Source organism: Musca domestica, unplaced genomic scaffold (genome assembly GCF_030504385.1).
Source record: "Musca domestica strain aabys unplaced genomic scaffold, Musca_domestica.polishedcontigs.V.1.1 9, whole genome shotgun sequence".
Lineage (NCBI taxonomy): Eukaryota > Metazoa > Arthropoda > Insecta > Diptera > Muscidae > Musca > Musca domestica.
Genome location: NW_026712435.1, coordinates 1,575,262 through 1,600,214, shown reverse-complemented (window position 1 = coordinate 1,600,214; position 24,953 = coordinate 1,575,262). Strand labels below are relative to the sequence as shown.

Here is a 24,953-nt window from a genome sequence, read left to right as displayed (position 1 = left end):
TCCGAATATAAGGTTTCAGATAATTCCTCTAAACTATTTTTGGCTCCAACAAAGTTTGTAGCGTTATCGCAGTATATATTTTGGCAGTGACCTCTGCGAGCTATAAATCGTTTAAGAGCGCCAATGAATGATTCGGTTGATAGGTCCGATACGAGCTCTAAATGAACAGCCTTTGTTGCAAAGCAGCAGAATACAGCGACATAAGCCTTTGTTGGTCGCTTGCCCCTGACCTTGTAATGTATCCAAAATGGCCCACAGTAGTCGACTCCAGAGTTGATAAATGGTCGAGCAGGAACTACCCTTGTTGCTGGCAAATTTCCCATTATTTGTTGATACAGTTGTGGTCGCGCTCTATTACATTTTATGCATCTTTGAACAGTAGACCTTGCTGTTATCTTGCCTTTTATTGGCCAGAATCGCTGTCTTATTGCGTTTAACAGGGCTTGAGCTCCACAATGTTTATTTTCTTCATGAACTGTCTTAAATAGCAATTTCACCAAAGGATTAGTATAAGGCAATATCATTTGGTGTTTCGCATCCATTTGTAGCATAGCATGTTCCAACCTTCCTCCAACGCGAAGAATGCCTTCATCATCCAAAAACGGTGATAAACTGCATAGCGAGCTATGCTTATTAATCTGCTTTTCAGCCTTCAACGCGTTGATATCAGCTGCAAATTCGGATGATTGTACGGCTTGAATTATTCGACGAAGGGAGTCGTCTAATTCGTTGGAAGACACTGCTATATGTTGAGGCCGGTGTGCCTTTTGCATACGTGCATTGCTGGTGAATCTAAGCACGTATGCCAAAATTCTTTGTAACTTCCTGAATGAATTTTTGTGCTCGATCATATGTATTAGATGCATGTCAGAAGCTACTATTGACGTCGTAGCTGCAGTCTTTAACTCCATGCTATTTGTTATATCCTCTTGCGGAGAGAATTTGGTCGGCCATAGTTCTTCCTTTCCATGAAAAAACTGGACCATGAAACCATAATCGGCATTTAGAAAGATCAGCTGGCGAGAGTCCTCGGGATAAAATGTCGGCAGGATTTTCTTTTGACTTAACGTGGTTCCATTGTTCTGGCAATGTTAAGTTTTGTATGGTGGATACCTTATTAGCCACAAAAGTCTTATATACGTTGGACCTTGATTTTATCCAGGCGAGTACTATTTCAGAATCAGTCCATAAAAACATCGGATTATTCTGAAGCCTTAGGTCATTTTTCACCCTGGTAGCCAGTTGAGCTGCTACTACTGCGGCACATAGCTCTAATCGTGGTAGAGTTTGTTTTTTCAAAGGAGCTACCCTGGATTTAGCACAGATCAGACGTACAACGACTCGTCCATCTTTTCCAATAAAACGAATATAAATAGCCGCGCCAAAAGCTCTTTCCGATGCATCGGCAAACACATGCAACTGGATTTTCGTCGGGATCTCCCCACAGAATACATGTCGCGGTATCTTAAAGTTGTTGAGACCTTCGAAATGTTTTCCAAGTGGCACAAAGTTTTTCGGGTAATGCTTCGTCCCAATCTAATGTATGTTGCCACAGCTGCTGAATAAATATTTTTGCCTTCACCACAATCGGTGCAAGTAGGCCAAGCGGATCAAATAATTTTGCTAGTTCAGACGTAACTACTCGTTTTGATATGATTTCATTATGATCAATGTTCGTTTTTACACAAAATTGATCTGCTTGCGGCATCCAATATAATCCCAACGTCTTTATTGTTTGAGATTCGTTGAGATCCAGGTTCACTTCTCGATCGCTATGTGGTATGTCCTTCAGCAATCTTGGTGTATTGGATGACCATTTCCTTAGAATGAAGCCGTGTTTTTTCAAGATTGTTATTAACTCCTTTTGTATTTCAATAGCTGTACTTAGGCTATCTGCACCGCCGAGACCGTCATCCATATAAAAATTATCTTTCAGCATTTGTGAGCCTAATGGATAACGCTCCATGTTCTCGTTTGCAATCTTTTGTAAGCATTTTGTAGCCAGATACGGTGCTGAACGTGTCCCATATGTGACCGTATGAAGTTTGTAATAACTGACTGGATGGGATGGATCCTCTCTCCAGATAATTAGCTGATACCTTTGATCATCGGGATGCATTAAAATCTGCCTGCACATCTTTTCAATATCGGTTGTGAAGACGAATTTTGGCAATCGAAACCTCAGCAAAATAGAAAACAATTCACTTTGTACGATTGGTCCTGTATACATTAGATCATTTAACGATTGACCTGATGAAGTTTTCGCTGATGCGTCAAATACAACCCTAAGTTTTGTTGTTGTACTATCGGGCTTGAGAACACAATGATGCGGAATAAAATATTTAGGATTTGATACGGTACACACGTCAATCTTTTGCATGTGTCAAGGCTCATAAATCGGTTATAAGCCATTGCATGTGATTTCCCCAATGCTGTTGGAGATTCTTGAAACGGAAAGCTGACGATGAAACGACCATTCTGATCCGTCTTAACATGTTGATTGAAGTGAGATTCGCAAAGGGTTTCTAATGGAGACATGACCTTTTCAGTTGATTCCACTTCCTCAAGTTTCCATAATTTTTCGATAGCTTGTTCCAGTGATGTTTCACTAAAAATTGCGCATGTTAGCGCTGCTGATGTGTCGTCCGTTGACGATTGTTGAATTAAACCACCTACAATCCAGCCAAGCGCAGTATTTTGGAGTATGGGTTGATGACCATTTAGTTTTATTGTGCCTGGTTGAATTAAACTGAAGTAAAACTCAGCTCCGAGTAAAATGTCAATTTTTCCTTGAACGTTAAAATTAGGGTCTGCTAATCTAATATTCTTGGGAATTTGCCAGTTTTGTATATCCAAATCATGATTTGGTTGCGGAGGTATAATTGTGGGCAAAACAAATGCTTCCAAATTTGTGGAAAATTCAGAATTGCTTGATAACATTTGTATGTTTACCCGATGATAAGCCCTCTTCTGAATCTTTCCGACTCCGGAAATAGATAAAGAGGCATCTGCTGTTCTAAATTCGCCTGACATACCGTTAGTCGCTTTGATGATGACTCTAGCCGTTGCTAGGATTACCCTTTTCTGATCTTCTGCTGATGCCGAAGAAACTGCAGTAACGTTGACTGGTGCGATATCGATTTTTGTTGGTGGTGATTGATTTGAGGCCTTCGGCGACGGTTGAGACTTTTTTGGCAAATGTAGCAATGTATTGTGCTTATTACTACATATTTTGCAGTTGCCAGAAAAACAAGTTTTTGCTGCATGGTCCGATTTGAAACAATTTACACACAATTTATGTTGCTGTATCCATTTCAATCGCTCACCTTCTGTCATTGCCAAGAACTTCTTACAATGATAAATTGGATGGGAGTCGTTCTTGCATAGTTTACAACTCCTGTGATCCACCGCTGATGTTACGGACGAAACAGTTTTGATTGAACCCTTGTGAGTAGATGCCGCTTTTCCAATCGATTGCATTGATTCAAATTGCAGTTCCAAAAATGAAAACAGCTCTTTCATAGTAGGAACTTCCTTCGGATTCGCCAGTGATTGCATGAATCGTATGTACAGAGCGTGATCCAATTTCTTTGTGATCAATTGAATCAATAGAGCATCCCAAGACGTTGTGTCGATTTGAAGATTGTTGAGGGCTAGCATGCATTCCTTTGTCGTGTCATGCAGAGCCTTGATGGAGGCCGTTGATGAAGTTCCATTTGGTTGACTCAGAATCCGTTCTACTAGAGTGGAAACAAGAACCCGCTTATTGTTATAACGTTCTTGCAGCAACATCCATGCCGTTTTGTAATTATCCTCTGTCAAGGATAGATGACTGATTAGTTTGCCAGCCTCGCCAGACAAATTGGTTTTGAGATACCACATTTTTTGAACACTTGGAAGAGACTGTTTGTCTACCATCTCCAAGAAAAGTTCATAGAACTGACGCCACTTCAAACAATCCCCATTGAATTGAGGAATTGTTACCTTTGGTAGTGAGAGTGAACTGTGTGCTATAATGTCACTCCCTAATTGAGGTGCAATGGTCACGGTTTCGCTGCATTTGTCTTTCATGACTGCTAGTTTTATTAAGTTGTCTTGTACCGAATCTTCCAGCATATCGTAGTTTTCTTGACTTAATCCAATTTTCGATGGATCTTCAATCTGCTGCAATATTTCATCGTAGAGCTCCGTTATTTGATTCCATAGCTTTTTTATAGTATCTTCTTTGATGCTATAAAATTGCTTCGGCTGTTCCGCTTCGATTGTGCCCAAGCCTTGAAAGTGACGACTAAGGGCACTCATTCGAGCATTTATCATTCTGACAAGCCCATCAACACGGGAAGGTATTTTGTCTCCTGCGACAACTTCAGTCGATTTCTCTCTCAAGGTGGGAACTGGCTTACTTTTGGCTGACCTCAGTTTCTCCATTTCCGCGTCTATATTTTCCATTGTTGAGCTGAACTTCTCTCCAATCGTTCTATATAGATTCCGAGCAATATACGGATCATCCTCTGACAATGATGGATCATCGCGAATTCTGTTTTCTGCCTTCTCAAAATTCTGCCATAACAGCCTTAGTTCATCAAGTTTGCTCTTGTAGAACTCTTCCGTTCTCCTTTCAAGAGGTGCCTTCTTTATAGTAGAGACGAATTTTTCGAAATTGCTGCCTCTTTCTTCTTGCTGAGAAATAAGCTCTTGGACGTTTGCCATTATTGTTTGTTGATTTATCAGCGAGTAGCAGCAGTTGTTGTATGATGATTAGTTACAGGCAATTTCCTCCTGGTTTTCCTCCAGAGCTCCAAAAAGAGGGTTTTTGAAATTGGTACGCGTGCGTTACGTCCTCACACCTTGTGGATAACGTCACCAAAAAATGTTTCGGTTTAGTTACTGTCAGGATCACGTCGGGGTCACCAAAAATGTTTTGATAGTAGGATCTAGTGCGATTCAATTCAAACACATAAATTTGAACTGACACTTAGTATCCAAATTAATTTCCTTGCAAGCACATGAACTTGAAGGAAGCCGCCTAGATAGTAATTAAAACTCTTGGTTTAGTCACTACAAAAGACGACTGAATTTTCTTTATTTCTGGCTGTCTTTATATACATAATTTCTTAACATAATTAATTAAAATGCTATTGATAAATGCTGATATAAATTAATTGTAATGTAGGTCGGCTACTAGTAGACATTAAATGCTATGTAAGCAAAATAAATAAATGTGTTAAAGAAACTTAAAAACATTGCAAAAGTGAATGAACCAATGGCCAATGAACTAAAATAAAGAAAATTAACTGTAACAATAAAATAGTCCAAATATGTGATATAATAATGCTGTATAAGCAGTTTAAAACTTATAAATATGTAGGTGTGCTTGATTTTTGTATTTATTGTTTGTTTTGGTAATTAAATCTAAAGTATGTTTATAGAACAATAAAAAAAAATATTTATGTATGTTTTAACATAGGGTTTTTGGAATTTTTGGACAAATTCACCCTACATTCGGCATTCTTTGCAGAAACATTTAGCAACAAATATTAGTAAAAATTTATCGTTTTTGGCTAGGTTTGTAAAATTTGTAAATATTATTTAACGTTTGCAACTCTACGTAGGGTTTTTGGAATTTTTGGACAAATTCACCCTACATTCGGCATTTATTGCACATATTCCAGCAAAATATATTCGTTGAAACTTTTAGTTTGTGGCTATTTTCTTCAATTCTTTGGGCAATTTATTAATAGTTGTTAGGACTATTTGTGAACCTCTGTAGGGTTTGGGTATTTTTTGGAAGAATATACCCTACTTTCGGCATAATCTTGTAAAAATTGCCAAAATTTGCATTAAATATTCTGTAGATCTACTCAATTTGCAGCACATTTGACTATCTTTGTATAAATATCGTACTGGTGTAAATTTCTGGAAATTTGTCATACATTTTGGAAAAAACACCCTATCATTGGCATAACCAAAGCATTCATTTTCTTAATTTATTGATATTGGAGCAATTTTAGTAATATTTGTCACATAGGAAAAGATTTTCTTAATTTCTCTCCTATTGAATAATATTTATAACTTTCTTGAAGTATTTGGATGTTTTTAGTTTTGCAAAATTTCTCTTTTCCTTTCAACAATAGCAACCCTTGTTCGAATTTTCTTTGTTGCATACCGTTTGTATTGTTTTTGTTATAAATTTAGCAACACAATGTCGATCACTCCGCTCACACGTTTTTCTAGAGCCGCTGACATTGTTCTGCGGAGTGTAGAATTTTTCGAACACATTGATGCCACGTAGTTCACGGTTTATAGCCTCGAAATTCGTCTTTCGGAAATTCGAGAATTGTGGGAAAAGGTTCTAAACACTTACACTGAGTGTAAAAACTACCTCACGGCATCCGAGACTGCACAGGCTGACCTTTTTGATGTCGTTGAGGATAAATACAATAATGCATTTATTGCATACCATTGGTGTTTGACCACCATAAAATTGCATTTCGACCGCCTTAAATCCCCAATCAGTGATAATTGTTCCCCTGCTGCGGCTCCTCAGATCTTACCTCCTGAAAACTCCACTATTGCAGTTAAAAATGATAATGTTACACCACCTTCAGGCTTGCTTTCGAGCGAACCTAACTTATCGGTTCCTGTGCAGTCTGTTTCTCCACCCGTTGATGCTTTCTCCAAATCTTCCCCCAATAATAGTTGCTCCAAACCACCCTTCGATAGTCATTGTTTCGTAGTACCACCTATTGATATCGAAGTCTTTGCTGGTGATTTTGTGTCTTGGTCCACGTTTCGGGATTTATTTACCACCCTATTTGTGAAAAATGCACGCCTTTCAGATATTGAACGTCTCTGTCATCTTCGACAGAAGACTACCGGTGAGGCTCGAGAAATCGTTAGCAGATTTCCACTCACTAATAGTAGTTTCCATTTAGCTTGGAAAGCTTTGTCGGATACGTATGATAATAAGCGCATCGTGGTAAATAGTCACATTAAACGTTTATTCGAGCTTCCTACATTTGGAAAAGAGAACTGCTATTGTTTGAAAATTATTCAAAATGGAATAAATAGTTGTCTTGCTGCAATGGCCGTCTATGACGTCGCCACGGATCAGTGGGATCCAATTATTGTACATATTTGTTTGCAGCGCTTGCCCTTAAACACCTTGACTTTGTGGGAGCAAAGTATCAAAAATAAGTCGTTGTTGCCTTCCTGGCCAGACCTAGATGCTTTTCTCACAAAGAGAATACAAACTTTACAATGTATTCAAAATTTGTGTAAAAATCCATCCACCAACGTTGTTTCTCCCAATTCCTCGTTGTCATCAAAGAATGTTACTTCCAGATCTACAAAGAAATCGTTGTTGCCAAAAAGCGTTGAACGTTATTGCTGCTCCACTAGATCGTTGGCATCAGAGCATGTTTGTACATCTAGTTTCACCATTAAAAAGCCATTGGCACATGGGCCAAAATCTGTGCGTGTCCCTCGGTCAACTAATTCATTGTCGAATAGTAATTGTCCCATTTGTTCTAACCAGAGTCATGTTCTCCGACTCTGCCCAAGCTTTATAAATCTTTCGTTTGAGGACAAATTTTCGATTGTCAAGAAGAATAAGTGCTGTATAAATTGCCTATCTCGTGGTCATGCTGTTAAAAATTGTCAGAGCACAAATAGTTGCAAATCGTGCAAACAAAGGCATCACAGCCTCCTTCACCGGCCACAAATTAGTAGAGTTGTTTCAACATCGCAAAAAGTAGCTTTGAAATCTAAGAAGCTACCTCCGGCTTTTACCAAAGTCAAAAGTCGAGGTCCAAATCTCCCTCCGGCTTTTACTAAGGTCAAAAGTCGAGGTCAAAATCCCTCTAAAACGCACCCACCCTCTGCTGAAAATAATTCTAACAGCCAGTCTCCCAACACCATTCAAGAAAATGTGCTTTTGGGAACTGCAATAGTCAACATCGTTCATGATGGTAAATCTTTTACAACTCGTGCAATTGTAGACCCTTCTTCTAAGGCATCTATTATAAGTAAGAACCTTAAAAATGCACTTGGTATTTCAACTTGTTCTTTGACAAACAAATCTAAATCTACTTCGCCGAGAGAAGTCTGTTCTCTTAAGTTGTCTCCCCCTAAAAACGCATCTAGAATTGTGGAAACAGTAGCGTTAGTGTTGCCTAAGGTCAAGGGGAAGTTGTTCTCGCCATCATCTTTTTGTAACTTAAAGACTCGAATTCCTAATCTTGAATTAGCGGATTCTTTCGATGACAGTCCAATAAATTTGCTACTTGGCGCTGACTTGTATCACAAAATTCTAGAAGCTGAACCTCCAATAATTGTTTTGGATTCGTTGCTGGCGCAAAAGTCTATTTTCGGGTACATTCTTACCGGTTCAGTACCTCCCTCGACTGTAACGCAATCTTGCACCGAAAATTGAAATCGACCAATTTAGAAAAAAAGAATCGTATCATTTATAATCGAAATTTGCTGAAAACATTAATAGCACTAAACATGGAAATTGTAGACCGAATCTATCGGCAATTCGTCAAATCGCTATGATGAAAATACGAAAATCTGCAACTATAGCTCACAAAGGAATCTGAATTTACGTTCTCTCCTAACTTAAAATAAAGTTATATTAATTGCTAGACTCGTAGTTCTAGCAAGGGGGCCGGAATCTATAAGTTCGATACGTTCCACCACAACTTTCCAATGCTCGATCAATCACGGATGCTGATTGGCGCACAGGCATCTCCTCTACAACTCCCCTGGCGGAGACCGTAGTGAGCGGATCGTCGCTGGGCATTGGTTGTTGTCGGTAGGCTCACCTTGCTCTCATTGGAATAGTTGTAGTTGTAATTGTAGACAGACATGGGATCCTCAGCGGTCACTCAGAACCTTTGCGTTCACTTGTCTTTAGTCTTTGAAACGAAACCCAACACGGCCACTGTCGCCAACACCATATTTGAAAAGAGGTAATTTTGTTGTTTGAAAAGAAAGAGTCACAATAAAGCATAAATTATATTTAGAAAATACTAATTTATCTTTGTTTTATTTCTTGTCATATTTCTTTCTTTACACCACACGCGCGAATCACCCTCACCAAACCTCTCACCTTCACATCGCATACCTCATTCTCACATCACATAATAACTCTGGGGAGTTTCGTTGTTACTGCCGCTGTCGAAGCCATTCTCCCCACTCCCCTGAGTTAAACAAAGACAATATTTAGACATGCCCTTATATAATAAATATACATTGGTTCAAATTGGTGTAATTGTTGTAAAAATGTCTCAAAAGTTGCAAACGCAAATGGCGCTAATGTGGAGTACATCATTTAATGTAACCGGATATACGACATTGACAGGTTGTAAAGCCTGAAACCCTCAGACCCTCATTCTGTTGTACATTTATATGAAGGTTTAATGAAAATGGGACTTACCCAAAATGGGACTTTCCAAAGCTGTTACCTATCCAGTGAAAACTAGAAATGAAAAATTACGAGATCTTTGGAGGAAAATTGTGGCTTATTATTTATTGCGAAACGCGCAGTATTCATGTAGTTACATATGTCATTGAATTTTTAAATTCTAAATCCGTGCAATTTGAATTATACCAAAACCAAAGAGTTCATGACGAAGAATAAATTTGGTTGAAATTATCGAACGTTAAGGAACATTTATTTCCAACACGTTAATCGACGATGGAAACAAAAAAGTTATTGTACATTCTCATTCCTATCAACTTTGACACAGAGACAAAAAAATCAACAAGTAAATAGCCTTTGATTGCAAAAGGTTCGCAAATTTGGACCTCCAAAAGGATTACGATTCGCAGTCACACTGATTTCAATATCATCTATTTCATCTTAAGGAGAGAAATGTTGGGGCAACACCCATTAACAATTTTACATCACATATTACACAACATTAATCAACACGGATATGTAAAATTGCAACCACCTTTTATTCTTCTCCAATCATTCTTAGGAAATTAACACTACCTACCTTTCAAGTCATTAATACAATAAATCATTACACCTATATTATATATAAATATTGTATTTTTCCACAACGTCCAAGTTTCAGTGAATTTGCAATACGAGTTTAGAAAGAAGAAAATCCCACAGACACAATATCAACTCAAATTGAAAAACTTAGATTTTTGGAGGAGAGTTTGCAACAATTTTTTGTAATACTGTAGTTATATTGGTGCTTGTTTGAAACACAATTCGTTGCAGTTTAAAATGTTTTAGTCAGTTTTTTCTACTCCTTATTTCAATAAAATAATTTTTTGTCGGCATATCAAAAATTTTTGATGTAACCTTTTTGAATATTCTGCCAAAAATTACAAATGTGTGGCATCGGTTAAATAAATTTGCGTATTTTAACATTCCCGGACGCGATTTCTATATTATTCATATTTACAATGAATGCATTATCAGTCAAATTTGGTATAGGTATTTGTTTTTAATTTGATAGTATCAAAGGTTTTTGTAATTGAAATACATTTTATAAATGTAAATACGATTTTCTGATTTCGCTCATATTATATTTAAAATGTGACTTGTGAAATTACAATCAAATCATTTTAATTTTAACATTTCCGGGAAAATAGTTGAAAACACTGTTTAAATACCACGACCTAAGGATCCCTACAAATTTGAGCTCTGCCAAGAAAATTATTAAATATTTAACAAATGGAGTGATTTTCAAAGTGGCTATACTACTACTTCTTGGAGGATACTGTTTGAAGGTGTAGAGCTGTGGTTTAGGTGAAGTTGAATTTTTCTTGCTTTTTGACCTTGTAGCTGTGCATTTTTATTTTGGTGCTTTATTTTGATATATATTCACAGCTACCAAAGTAAACCATAAAATAACGTCGGAATTAAATTGTAATATTTGTAAGGACCATATTTCCAAGTCTAAGTATAAGATTGTTTGGAAGATCTGTGCCTATTTTTCCCTTTGGATTGGGTTTGGATTTTTGATACTGAGTGTGTTGTGTTCGAACTGCTGGTGGTATTGGTGATGCTTGTCTGGTCGATCATGGATCATGAGTAAATTTTATAGTTGATGGATGCAGAGTTGAGGCCACAGTTGATGCTTCCTTGAATGCATGAAAATGTTATTGTATCTTTGAAACAATAAATGAACATGTTGTTATCCCAACATCCGGCTCAGGAACAACAACAATAAACTACGGGAATTCAACAACAAAAGAAAAACACTATAATGATGAACACAATACCATCAAGTCCATAACGTCCGTTGGCATACCGTTTTGCCGTCCTCCCTACCTTTGTTCATCTCTTCCTTTCCTTGTCCTGATGACCCCTTTCTCAGCACAATCCCACACCACTTACCTCTCTCTTATTCCCTCCTTAACAACTCTTTAACACATCCTCATTTTTTTCTTTAAGCATACATTAAGTCATTTTATTATAAGTAATGTTAAACCTAATATAAAAAAACTAACACAAAATTGTATAAATAAAATTATAAAAAATATAAATGAAACTATAATAATAAAAATAACTCGTTAAAAGAAATTAGAATAAAGTAAATATATATTTCTATTGTCTTTCCTTTAAGGATTGGAGTTGAATAAGTATTTCTTTTTTTAGATTTTTTTAAACGAAGGGTCTTTTGACCATTAGAAGATAACTCTAATGTTTTCTTTGGTCCTTTGGACGAACATTAAACAATATAAACGAATTATGTCCACATCAAAACTCAATGAAACATTAAAGTTGACGTACCTAACTTCAACAGTAAATCACATAAATAAACTTAAAATATCAATTAATATACGTAGAGGAATACAAATAAAAAAAAAACTTAAAAATATGTATTTGTTGTTGGTCAAAAAAAAAAAATAATAATAATAAAACTCGTGATAAAAAGTATATGTTTATGATTGCCGATGTCTGATACTCCAGGGTCACCTCTGCGACCATTAAAATTTCGATGAAGTGTAACAATACTTCGTCACATCCGCAACTTTTTAACATCAGTTAAAATAAGCATTCGTTGGGTTGGAATTACTTAAATATTTAGAGGGTTATACGTAATTCCGGAACACTGTGACGTTAATAAACGGGTTGGAGACTTCACAGCTTAAAATCAAAGTTTGAGGTATATTGGGTATTATTTCGAGTGCTGAGCTTTGATCTGAGATTTAATTAATGTGTCAGTTTACCCATAGATGGTACTCGGGATACCACGTTATCTACGGATGTTGATCAGTGGTGTTAATGTGATTATTGCCCACAAGATATCGCTGTCCGTTACCGACTCCGACCTGCCGAATCAAACAAGAATGGTAACGGTGGATTTTTTTCCTGTCCATTTCTAGCACCTCATCTTCTTATCTTATTTGTTTGTCGGAGTATATTTAAAAAAAGACGGTTCAATCAACGTTTGACACTTAAGGCTTGTTATCTCCTACCTCACAGTCACCTAATGTATCATAATTTTTAACATTTTTGCACATTTCCATTCTTTTACTTCAAATATTTTACCTTGTTACCAACTAGACGTTTATTTGTAATTTTCTGTTTATAAAACAAAAGATTCTTTTCTACAAATTATAACTTCAATATATCTCGCTTATACGCAATAAAAGGCTTATTAGCTCAACACCACTAAATAACTAATCTTTTGTCCCATCAGTACTAACTTCTATAGTTTGGGAAAAAAGGGTCCTTTCCATTACTAGCCATTTTCCTAACCCTCAAGATTTGTCCCTTTTTTCCTAAAACCTGTCGTCCCCCTCTAGATTTATCTGCAACAAACCCTTTGCAACATTCTGAAATCCCATTTTCTCCGAACCTTTTAAGAGTAACTTTCACTCTTAAATACATCCCCGTTTGCCAATAATACCGTATCATTCAATTTTTCACGCTCTGTTTTGCCGACACGGATCTTTCGGTTGTCCGAACACTTCCTAAAATTTGGAATCTTAGATTCACCATATGATCCAATTGTCAAAATGACGAAGATGTCAAAATCACGCAAAACTCCAACAGCCAACACCAAGCGGTATCGTTCCAGTTTTCATCTAGATAAATATTTTTTTATTAATACTTTTTTCTTTCTTTTCAGCTTTTTGTTGCAGGTATAGCCCCCATGATGAGATGCAGGGAACTTCAAACTCTTTCAATAGAGACAAGTATTCCCCAGCGGTTATTTGGCCTTCCTATGGTGGAGAATGTTGTTTCCAGCATTTCACATGTGGGGTTTTTGATCAATGTGGGCAACGGATTAATGGCATGATAATCCAGTTGCCCCACCATTTCTTACACGGCATCTGAGCATGGCTAGACATACTTGATACTATGTTTACCCCCTTTCAGTGCCCAGGTGTCTCCATTATTTACTCCCTCCACAAAAAAAAAAATAAAAATTAGTGAACACGGCAGGTCATGAGCCCATCCGGGAGTGTTCACTGTAGCTACCACTGACTTCCCCAACTCTAGCACATACTGGGAGTTAGTGGTATTTCATGGTTTGTGGCCACCATGTAGGCAAAAAAGGCCACTTCCTAAAGCACTTCCACGCAATTTTTTTTTTTAGCCATCGACTTAGGATTTTGCGTTTACAAGGCCTGCAACAAAACTCCCGGGCTGACGAGGCATGAAGACAGGACTGGTGTGCGGGCTATATCGAGCTACGTTACGTCCGGAATCAGGCACAACGTGGGGAACTCCCACGCCCTGAGATTATGCCGGGCTCTGAGTCAACTTTTAATTTAGGGAAGTATTTTTTTTTTTAAGTCAGTCACATAAGTCCTTACTTGGTGTGTATTTACAGGTCAGTCGACTGTATCTAAAAAAATTGGAACAGAAATCGGGTCACTCACAATCATGCGCGAATAAATCGGAAGATTACGTAAGTCATATTATTGACATCTAATTACCACACAGGGTATAAATCATGAAAATAATAACTTCTAAATGAATATCAGGTATATATAGGGTATATCACAGACGTAGTGTATATTGCACTATAGAAGTAAATGTATGAATGGACAAGCACGACATGTAATAAATTAACTTAATTCTAATTTTGCACTTGTCTATCACGGAATTTAAATCTTTATTGCACTAATACTTTATGTTTTTGACATGGTAAATACCAATAGGTTTCTCTTGCATATCCTCGAGTTCATACATATTTTGTCCGAAGGACTTGACAATTCGAGCTTTAACATTTTTTTTTTGCAGAATTTTGAATTAATATTTTTCGAAAAGTCGGATAAGACGGTATTTCGCCTATAGACTTCTTGTCCAGGTCAACATTTACACACCCTTGCACGTTTATTATATTTTTCAGAACTTTTTATGCGGCTCTTATGAGTTCTAGCTTACTTGGTCTATCCATATCCATTAGCTAATGGTCGGTTAAGGATTTCAATTTCCTTGTCAAGTTATAATCATGTCCAATTGAATACATATGAAAGCCAAACAACGCAAAGAACGGTTTAACACCAGTCGACGTGTGTACAGAATTTCTCAATGCACATTCTATTTCAGATAAATACATATCCCAGTCTCTATGATCTTTATCGAGATATGTCCGAATGACACAAATCACCGACTGGTTAACACGTTCCGATGCGTTGGACTGTGGGGAATATATTGCTGCTTTCATATGGCTTATTTGATAGGTGTCCATCAGCTCTTTGAACATTTTGGAGGTAAACTGTGCACCATTATCGCTGTGGATCACTTCGGGAACACCAAATTTATAAAACATTTCATCGACAAGGAATTTTATCACGTTGCCGACGGTTGCCTCCCTCATTGCTTTGAGAAAGGTGAATTTAGTGAAGTGATCAACAACGATGAAAATGTAAGTATAACCTTTTTTGGATCTTGGGAATTTTCCTAAAAAATCTATATATAGAGCTTTTGGAACGGCCTATCAGTTACTACCTTCTTTCCTATACTGGGCATCATATGCCGTTTGCAAGCTTTGGTTTCCTTACAAACCTGACAGTTCCTCACGTATTCACGCACTTGAACGGTCATTCGAGGCCAATAGAAGAATCATCTGATACGTTCAAGGGTCTTTATTATCCCGCTATGCGCAGACGTAATAGAGTTGTGGGCTTTTTTATTATTTCTAAGGTTATATTTGAGGGAATCCATAACCTCCATGTGAGTTCCTAATTTTCTTCTAAACCAGGTAACACCTTTTTAAAAACATACCCATCTTTTACTTTTAAATCTGGCAACTTTTCTTTGTTGTCGGCAACAGTTTTAATGAGATCAAGATATTCTTGACTCTCGAATTCTAGGGTTTCAGAATCTAAGTAGTCATTTTTCGTGATTTCACTAACATTGGTCACTGGAGCCCTCGACAGAATGTCCGCTACAACATTATCGCTTCCTTTCCGGTGTTCTATATTAAAATCAAATGCCTGCAATTGTAATGACCACCTAGCTAGTCTTCCCGTTAAATCCTTTAAGGACATGAGCCATTTTAAAGAAGCGTGGTCCGTTAATACAGTGAATGGCATCCCTTCCACATATGGTAGCCACCTTGATAGCCATCACCGCAGCCAGACATTCTTTTTCCGTTACGCTATAATTGCGTTGACATGAATTTAACTTTTGTGAATAAAACGCTAGAGGGTGTTCTTCCCCCTTATTATTCAGTTGATACAACACAGTCCCAATGCCACATTCTGAAGCATCGCATTGAATGTAGAAATATTTTGAAAAATCAGCATGGCGGAGGACTGGGGCAGATGTCAAAGCCTTCTTTAATGCTTCAAAAGCTTTTCTAGCTTCCTCAGTGATTTTAAATTGTTTACTCTTTTTGAGGGTATCGGTAAGTGGAGCGGAGATGGTAGCAAAATCTTTAATGAAACGCCTATACCATCCCGCTGTCCCTAAGAAGCTTCTAACTTCTCTTGCGCAACGTGGTACTGCGATCTTTTTAATTGCTTTTACCTTGTCTGGGTCCGTATTTAGTTTTCCATCACCAATGATAAATCCCAAATACCTCAGTTCGCGGAAACAGAACTGGGATTTCTTAAGACCTATCGTTAGATTAGCTTTCTTTAAGCACTCTGCTACTTCCCATAATAGACGCAAATGTTCGTCAAAATCACTAGAGATGAACAGCAGGTCGTCTAAATAGACGAAAACGTTTTCTTTCAGGTGTGATGGTATAACTTTGTCCACCAGGGACCGTAAACGCTGTGTATGCTTTGTTTTCATCATCTAATTCTATCTGCCAAAATGCAAACTTTAAATCAACACTGCTGATGTAGTATGTCTCGCCGATTCTGCTTAAGATGCCATCAATATTTTGAAGCGGATACGCGTCCTTTACCGTGAGTCCGATTGGACCACGGACCCTCACTTTCCTCTACAACCTTTAAAGTAAGCATTTTGTCTATTTTCGCATATACGATGGATTGAACTGCAGGAGATATAGGGTAATGGCGATCCTTTACAGGTTACAGGCGCCGTCTATCAACCTAATGGAATGTTTATCCAAGGATGTTTTGCCCAATCCTTTTTCCTTGAATGTATCAAAATTCTTGAAGACTTTATCAAGTCTTTCCTGTTTCTGTGGTGTTAACTCATGGGTGTTTAAATTATAGTTCTCTCTATCGACCATGTCCTTTTGAATCTGATCTACCTTCATCTCATCGACTCTAATTACCTCAGGGGCGTAGTTATAAAACAGGGCGTAGTTATAATTCAATATCCTTTTCAAGCTCATTATATTTGGTTTTTAGTTTTACTTTACCGATTATTCGGTGCTGATTCCCAGCGGCAAACTTTACATTAGAAAATATGGGTGCTACTTCTTTTCCTAATTCTTGTATAATTTCCCTACAGCCTTTTCCATTAAACTTACTGAGGCCCCTGAGTCTAGCAACGCTTTAAATCGGATTCCTTCGATTTCAACATCGGCAAAAGGTCTAGGATCACTGCTATTACTGCTTCGGCTTATGGCTTCGACAATCATTTAAAAATGTCTTCTCTTATCTCTAATTTGTTGACGAACTTTGGGAATTAATTGATTGATTTGAACAGTTCATTTCCCCGAATATTCTATCCCTAACTTCATTATAATTTTTCTGACGCTCATCAAGCGAAATTTGATGCCTACTTTGGGCATAGGTTTTTGCGTCATGACATTCATTATTGTTCTGTAGTTTAATGTTTGGAGATATTACTTTCCGGCGTTGTAATTCGGACGTGAGCTTCTTGTAGTTTCCCTGCTGACAAATACCACACTTTGGCGTTGTAGTCCCAGGATTGCCACATTTGTAGCAAAAAAAGGGATCTCGTGGTATCTTCACACTAACGAAAACTATGTCCTTTTTTTCTACAATTCCAGCAAGTCACAGCGGACACTTCAATTTCTTCATTTCCATATGACTGTTCTGCCACTAAGTCCATTTCCTCGTAAAGTTCGCTAACTTGTCTAATTGGTCGAGATGTTGTAAAGGCTGGTTTATTTTCTCGCCTCAAGAAGTTTTTTTCAGCCTCGTTGCACTTGATTCGGAGTTGCTCAACAGAGGTGACCTGTATCGGGTAGATAATTCCCCCGATGTTTTCTTTCACATTCTTTTTCATTATCTTGATCATATCAAATTCCGAAATTGGTTGAACCAATTTTGTTCGGATTTGACCCATTGTGTGGAAGAAGCTATCTACCGATTCATTTGCGTGTTGCTTTCTTTGGGCCAGGTCAGTAAGAATCTCAAAATTAGAACGAGATGATTGATACTGACTCAATAAACTGTACTTTAGCTCCTCCCAGTCATGAAATTGATGGGTCTTTTGGAGGAGCCAATACCACGACTCTGCTCTACGGGAGACCAAAAGTGGGAAATCCCTAATTATCTCAGTCCAGGGAATTTTATACTGCTTCTGGAAATACTCAAACCTATAAACAAAATCCCAGTTTGTTTATACGAACGTTATTTATTCCCTTGGTTAGTTCAATGGGGAGTGGTCTACCCGGATAAGTACTTATTGGGGGTAAACTATTATTGGAAGCCGTTGGGGCGTCGCTGTTTGGAACGGTATTGCTACGAGAATGATTAGGAATATTGTCGTGTCGGGCTGAAGCATTTTGAGCTATATTGGTGTTTGGATTTAGAGCTATTGGTCCTTCGCAAGAGGTTGTGTAGACTGAACCGTATTTTGAACGATCTTCTGCATATTAATCGTGGCCTTTATTTGGGCTGTATTAGGCCTTTATTTGGTCTAAGGCCTTTATTTGGTCTGTATTCTACACATTTCTATTTTGGTCCAAGGCACCTTGCAAGAACACAGGTTCTAGGGAATTCGGCTATTTATCGTCTCTGAAAAATCATGGACGTTACTGCCACTTGTAGTTGTTTCTCCAGACATTTTTGTTGAGTCACTGGGTATCTTGGTTTCCTTTCCTTCTGGTTCTATTAAATCAAATAACAATGGTCTATCTCTCTTTTTAGCTTTTACTTTGGACCTAGTACCTGTACTCATTACCTCTTTTAATCAACGCAAAAATACACTTTAAACACAATTCTAATTATAAATATTTTTTTATCTGTCTTTAAAGGAGGTTTTTTCGGAGAGGAGTGGTGTGTGCAGTTTCAGGCTATTGTGGCCTTTATGGAAATGACGGATTAATCAAACACTAACAAAAATAAAATAAAAAAGAAAAAAATAACAATTTAATGCGTTCATTAGAGCGCCTCCCAGCGAGGACGTTAAAGCTTTCCAGTTCATCTAAACGGATACATCTGCCCTCTGGTTAAAGCCAGAGCGGATACACTGTTAATGAATCTGGGTCACTATTAAAGTTCAAACGGATACTATTCTATGCTATCTATCCAAGACAATTTGTGCGAAACCGTTTAACCTTCCGATCAGCGGGTCACAACATACTTTCATCATCACATACTTTCCATATAAAACACAGGCTTCCAACTCCCGACTCCCATTGGGGTGAGTCCCATCCCAACATCCGGTTCAGGAACAACAACAATAAACTACGGGAATTCGCAACAAAAGAAAAACACTATAATGATGAACACAATACCATCAAGTCCATAACGTCCGTTGGCATACAGGCCATTTTGCCGTCCTCCATACTTTTGTTCATCTCTTCCTTTCCTTGTCCTGATGACCCCTTTTTCCGCACAATACCACACCACTTACCTCTCTCTTATTCCCTCCTTAACAACTCTTTAACACATCCTCATTTTTTTCTTTAAGCATACATTAAGTCATTTTATTATAAGTAATTTTAAACCTAATATAAAAAAACTAACACAAAATTGTATAAATAAAATTATAAAAAATATAAATGAAACTATAATAATAAAAATAACTCGTTAAAAGAAATTAGAATAAAGTAAATATATATTTCTATTGTCTTTCCTTTAAGGATTGGAGTTGAATAAGTATTTCTTTTTTTTTAAATTTTTTAAACGAACGGTCTTTTGACTATATTAGAAGATAACTCTAATGTTTTCTTTGGTCCTCTAATAAACAAGCTTTACACATTCGAGTGCTCGACCCAACCTAACGTCACCCAAAAAAGAGCTCTTTTTCTACACTGGACTCAAAGGGGATCCGATGAGCAGTTTCAAAACTTGCCTGCTAGGAACGTAAACGAATAATGTCCAAATCCAAACTCAATAAAACATTAAAGTTGACGTACCTAACTTCAACAGTAAATCACATATATAAACTTAAAATATCAATTAATATACGTAGAGGAATACAAATAAAAAAACTTAAAAATATGTATTTGTTGTTCGTAAAAAAAATAATAATAAAACTCGTGATAGAAAAAATAATAATAAAACTCGTGATATGATTGTCGATGTCTGATACTCCAGGGTCACCTCTGCGACCATTAAAATTTCGATGAGGTGTAACAATACCAAAGACAATACTTCGTCACATCCGCAACTTTTTAACAGTTAAAATAAGAATTCGTTGGGTTGGAATTACTTAAGTAGTTAGAGGGTTATATGTAATTCCGGAACACTGTGACGTTAATAAACGGGTTGGAGACTTCACAGCTTAAAATCAAAGTTTGAGGTATATTGGGTATTATTTCGAGTGCTGAGCTTTGATCTGAGATTTAATTTAATGTGTCAGTTTACCCATAGATGGTACTCGGAATACACTATATTGTTGTGAACAGGGGACTTTCCACGTTTTCTACGGATGTTGGTCAGTGGTGTTAATGTGATTATTGCCCACAAGATGTCGCTGTCCTTTACCGACTCCGACCTGCCGAATCAAACAAGAATGGTTACGTTGGATTTTTTTCCTGTCCATATCTAGCACCTCATCTTCTTACCTTATTTGTTTGTCGGAGTATATTTATGAAAAGAAGTTCAATCAACGTTTGACACTTAAGGCTTGTTATCTCCTACCTCACAGTCACCTAATGTATCATAATTTTTAACATTTTTGCACATTTCCATTCTTTTACTTCAAATATTTTTACCTTGTTACCAATTAGACGTTTATTTGTAATTTTCTGTTCATAAAACAAAAGATTTTTTTTTGCAAATTATAACGTCAATATATCTCGCTTATGCGCATTAAAAGTCTTATTAGCTCAACACCACTAAATAACTAATCTTTTGTCACATCAGTACTACCTTTTATAGGTTGGAAAAAAAAAGTGTCCTTTCCATTACTAGCCATTTTCCTAGCCCTCAAGATTTGTCCCTTTTTTCCTAACACAAGTCGTCCCCCTCTAGATTTATCTGCAACAAACCCTTTGCAACATTCTGAAATCCCATTTTCTCCCAACCTTTTAAGAGTAACTTTCACTCTTAAATACAACCCCTTTTGCCGATAATACCGTATCATTAAATGTTTTCACGCCCTGTTTTTTCCGAAACGTATCTTTTGGTTATCCGAACACTTCCTAAAATTTGGAGTCTTAGATTCACCATATGATCCAATTGTCAAAATGACGAAGATGTCAAAATCACGCAAAACACCAACAGCCAACACCAAGCGGTATCGTTCCAGTTTTCATCTAGTTAAACATTTTTTATTACAGTGGTTTCTATTTACCTGCATCAACATTAGCTGCGCATTGGCCTTTGCAGACCAAAAAACTTTTTTTATGCCATTTTTTTTTTGAATCCCTTTATTTGAATTGTATTTAAGTACCCAATCGATAGCTGCACATTGGACATTCCTGCCTCAAAAATGTGGTAATTTTTTTTTAATTTGGTTACAAAAGTTGTATTTATCTGCACAAGAAAATTTTTTGCAAACTCAAAAAAGACACTAAAAACTACCACTTCGTTTTTGTTTTTGTATTCGCAAAAACAATAACAACACAAGAAAAGAGCATGCATTAAAAACATATTCTCGCTTCCTCTCCCACACTAAAAGATGGTTATGCTGCTGCTTTGTTGTGCACGAATAGAAAATTAAAGATAACTGCACTTTTTGTGCACGTAAGTAAAATTAAAGATACCTGCTTCATTGTGCAGATAAATGCAATAAAGCTACCTGCATTGTGGGCATTGCTGCACAAGATGTCGTGCAATTTTTGATTGTGCAGGTAAGCAAAAAATACTGTAATACTTTTTTTCTTTCTTTTCAGCTTTTTGTTGCAGGTATAGCCCCCATGATGAGATGCAGGGAACTTCAAACTCTTTCAATAGAGGCAAGTATTCCCCAGCGGTTATTTGGCCTTCCAATGGTGGAGAATGTTGTTTCCAGCATTTCACATGTGGGGTTTTTGATCAGTGTGGACCACGGATTAATGGCATGACAATCCAGTCCCCCACCATTTCTTACACCACAACGAACTAATGCGCCAAAAAAAAAAAAACAAACGACATACTTGATACTATGTCTACCCCCCTTTCAGTGCCTAGGTGTCTCCATTATTTACTCCATCCACAAAAAAAAAAAAATAGTGAACACGGCAGGTCACGAGATGCATTACAGTGGCCTGCCCATCCGGGAGTGTTCACTGTAGCTACCACTGGCTTCCCCAACTCTAGCACATACTGGGAGCTAGTGGTATTTCATGGTTTGTGGCCACCATGTAGGCGAAAAGGCCACTTCCTAAAGCACTTCCACGCAAAATTTTTTTTAGCCATCGACTTAGGATTTTGCGTTTACAAGGCCCGCAACAATGTATATGGCTAGATGTCTGCCTAAGTTCAGAGGCAAAACTGATGCTCTGTTTGATTTCAGTGCTCAAATATCTGAAGGAAGGCGTGATGTGGTTGAATTTAAAAAATCTGTAGTTGAGCTAAAGATAGCAATCTCTGCCGCACGGCTTTGGCGGCTGAGAAGAAGCTTGCTGGTAAAATTTGTGAGCTATGGTATATAAACAACGCGCTTAAATGCAGGTTTAATAGATTCGATACTTTTAAGGTGATTAATGTGGGTAGCTCCCATCTCTTGGTGACATGCAACACTGCTGTTACATATCTAAGCGTAGAGCGGTATTTGTGAAATTTTATTCCCTCCACACAAGAAATTCCCTTTTCCCCATTTGAGCTACAAGGGCCTTTAAAATTGCTCGAACCTATCCTTAGCAGTCAGATGGTGCTACGTGTGTTGCTGCCAATGTATTTATAATTTTTATACTCTCCAACATAGTATAGAAGGAATATTAAGTTTGTCATTCCGTTTGTAACACCTCGAAATATATATTTTAGACCCTACAAAGCATATATATGCTTGATCAGCATAAAATTCTACGTCGATTTAGCGATGTCCGTCCGTCTGTGGAAATCACTCTAGCTTCCGAACAAAATGAAGTAGGTTAATAAAATTTTAATCGAATGTGCATTATGTCTGCAGGACTTTTGGTATTGAAAATATGTCATGTAGGTCCAAATCTTCGTATAGCCCCTATTATTTGTACCTCCCTTTCTTCGGTATCTTGGTGATTTAAGCGACATTATTTACCGGAATTGGGATATTTGAAGTTCGTAATGGATATACGGCCTAAGACAGAAAATTGTCTGTGCAGGTCCACGTGTTCGTATAGCCTCTATATAACGGTACCTCCCTATATTCGGTACTTTGATGATTTAAGCGACATTATTCATCGGAATTGTTTCCAATTTGGTGTTATTTGATGACTTTAGCGACATAATTCACCGGAATCGTTTCAAATTTGGTATTTGAAGTTCCAAAGTGATACTACAGCGTAGGACAGAAAATTTTCTGTGCAAGGTCCACTTCTTCGTATAACCCCCATATAACTGTACCTCCCTATATTCGGTATTTTAATAATTTTAGCAACATTATTCACCGTAATTGTTTCAAATTTGGTATTTAGAGTTCGTACTGGATACTATAAAATGAATGCCGTCCTCGGAGTTGTATTTAGGTTTCCCGCTGCAGGACTGATGTCCAGTTATATCATTTAGTGTCTTTATTTGTTGGTTTGTTGATCTGAGTGTATTTCTTGAAGAGAGATTGATTACGCTTTTATAATATATATTTTTTTCGAGATTTCAATTTAAATCCTCTAAAACCCACTTCTGATATGGATCTTCAACTACACGACGTGATTGATTCTTTAACACGCTGTTGTCCTTTGTTTCTGCTCCAAGATCCAAGAAATTATGCGTAGTTAGAAACTGATGTGGTGGTAATGATAGGAAATGTGTTTGTGTATTTAGGAATCGTTGTAAAGCTGTGATTAGGAATGAGAGGCGTAAGTTCTATAATGATTTCTTTGGTCGTATGAATAATAATCATTAATCGAATCATTATTTAATATTGTTTTTCGGTCGTGGTCAATTGTAATAATGAGGCTAATGAAGGTGATGGTGTTTTTCGGTTTTATTGCACATTTTGTTGTGATATTGCAAGAGCTTTGAACAAGTCAGGAACTATGGGAGATAATGGCGTGTCCGTTAAATTTTGTAAGCGTATTTTCCCATATATCTTTTGTCATTTTTAGTATTCTTTCAAATATATTATTATGACATCAACTTTTCAGCGAGCGTGGAAGGTTGCTTGTATAGTGCCTGTGCCAAAAACGGGCGAGTCATTTGATAAGTCCAATCAGTGTTCCATCAGCATTCTACGTGTTATGCCGAAGGTTGTTGAAGATATTACTTAAGATGAAATTATTGAGTTTCTCGTATTATCGTAGGTTCTTTAGAGTTCTCAGTTTGGTTTTCGGCGGCGTTGCCGTAGGAATTCCTGATATGATCGGGGATGTATTCAATTGTTAGTCCTTGACTTGTCAAAGGCTTTTGATTCGATCAACCATTCTCTTGACAAGTTTAAAATTTAAGTTTGGGTTGTTATCTTGTTAATCTTGTGGATTCTGCATGTTATTTAATGGCTTCATATATGTAAGGCAGGTCTTCGTTTTACTGTTCATTTAGGAGTTTCTTCCGACATTTGTGTGTCCAATGTAAAGTCCCGCGATATTCTATCTCGAGTCCCTTTTTATGTATTATTTTTATTAATGATATGGTGCACTCAGTTGCTAATAGCAAGTGCAGTCTTTTTTTACATACAGATGATATCCATATTTTGATATTGCTAGTTTAGATGAATCGATGAACTCTATTGTCTTGTCTCTTTCGTCTTTAACTTATTCAATTTTTTATAATAAGTTGGAATAAAACTAAAGCTATGCAATAAAATCTTGTGCTTTTTTTGTCACTGTACCAGAGGTCAACAGGATAAAACACAATTTCAATGTCTATTATAATTGAATCAGCAGAACAAAATCAGAAATACCTCAAGATGACAAATCTAATGTGGTACATAAAATAAAATGTAATGACGACAGTTCCAACGTTAAAAAATTAAAAACCAGGCCAAGTTGTCATAAATATGACCACAGAGCTAAAAGTAAACCTATAGAATAAAAAACAGTCCTTGTCACACACTACACAACAACCAAATAGCTAGCTAGATAATAATAGTTGTGGGCCTGTGGACTTCTTTATATTACGATGTA

General features: G+C 37.1%; 1 protein-coding gene across 1 annotated transcript in view; it reads right to left on the bottom strand.

The window, feature by feature from the left end:
- LOC101896948 (intermembrane lipid transfer protein Vps13D) overlaps positions 1-24,953 on the bottom strand; it is a 203,976-nt gene that overhangs the window by 53,592 nt on the left and 125,431 nt on the right. The gene's annotated exons all lie outside the window — the stretch shown is intronic.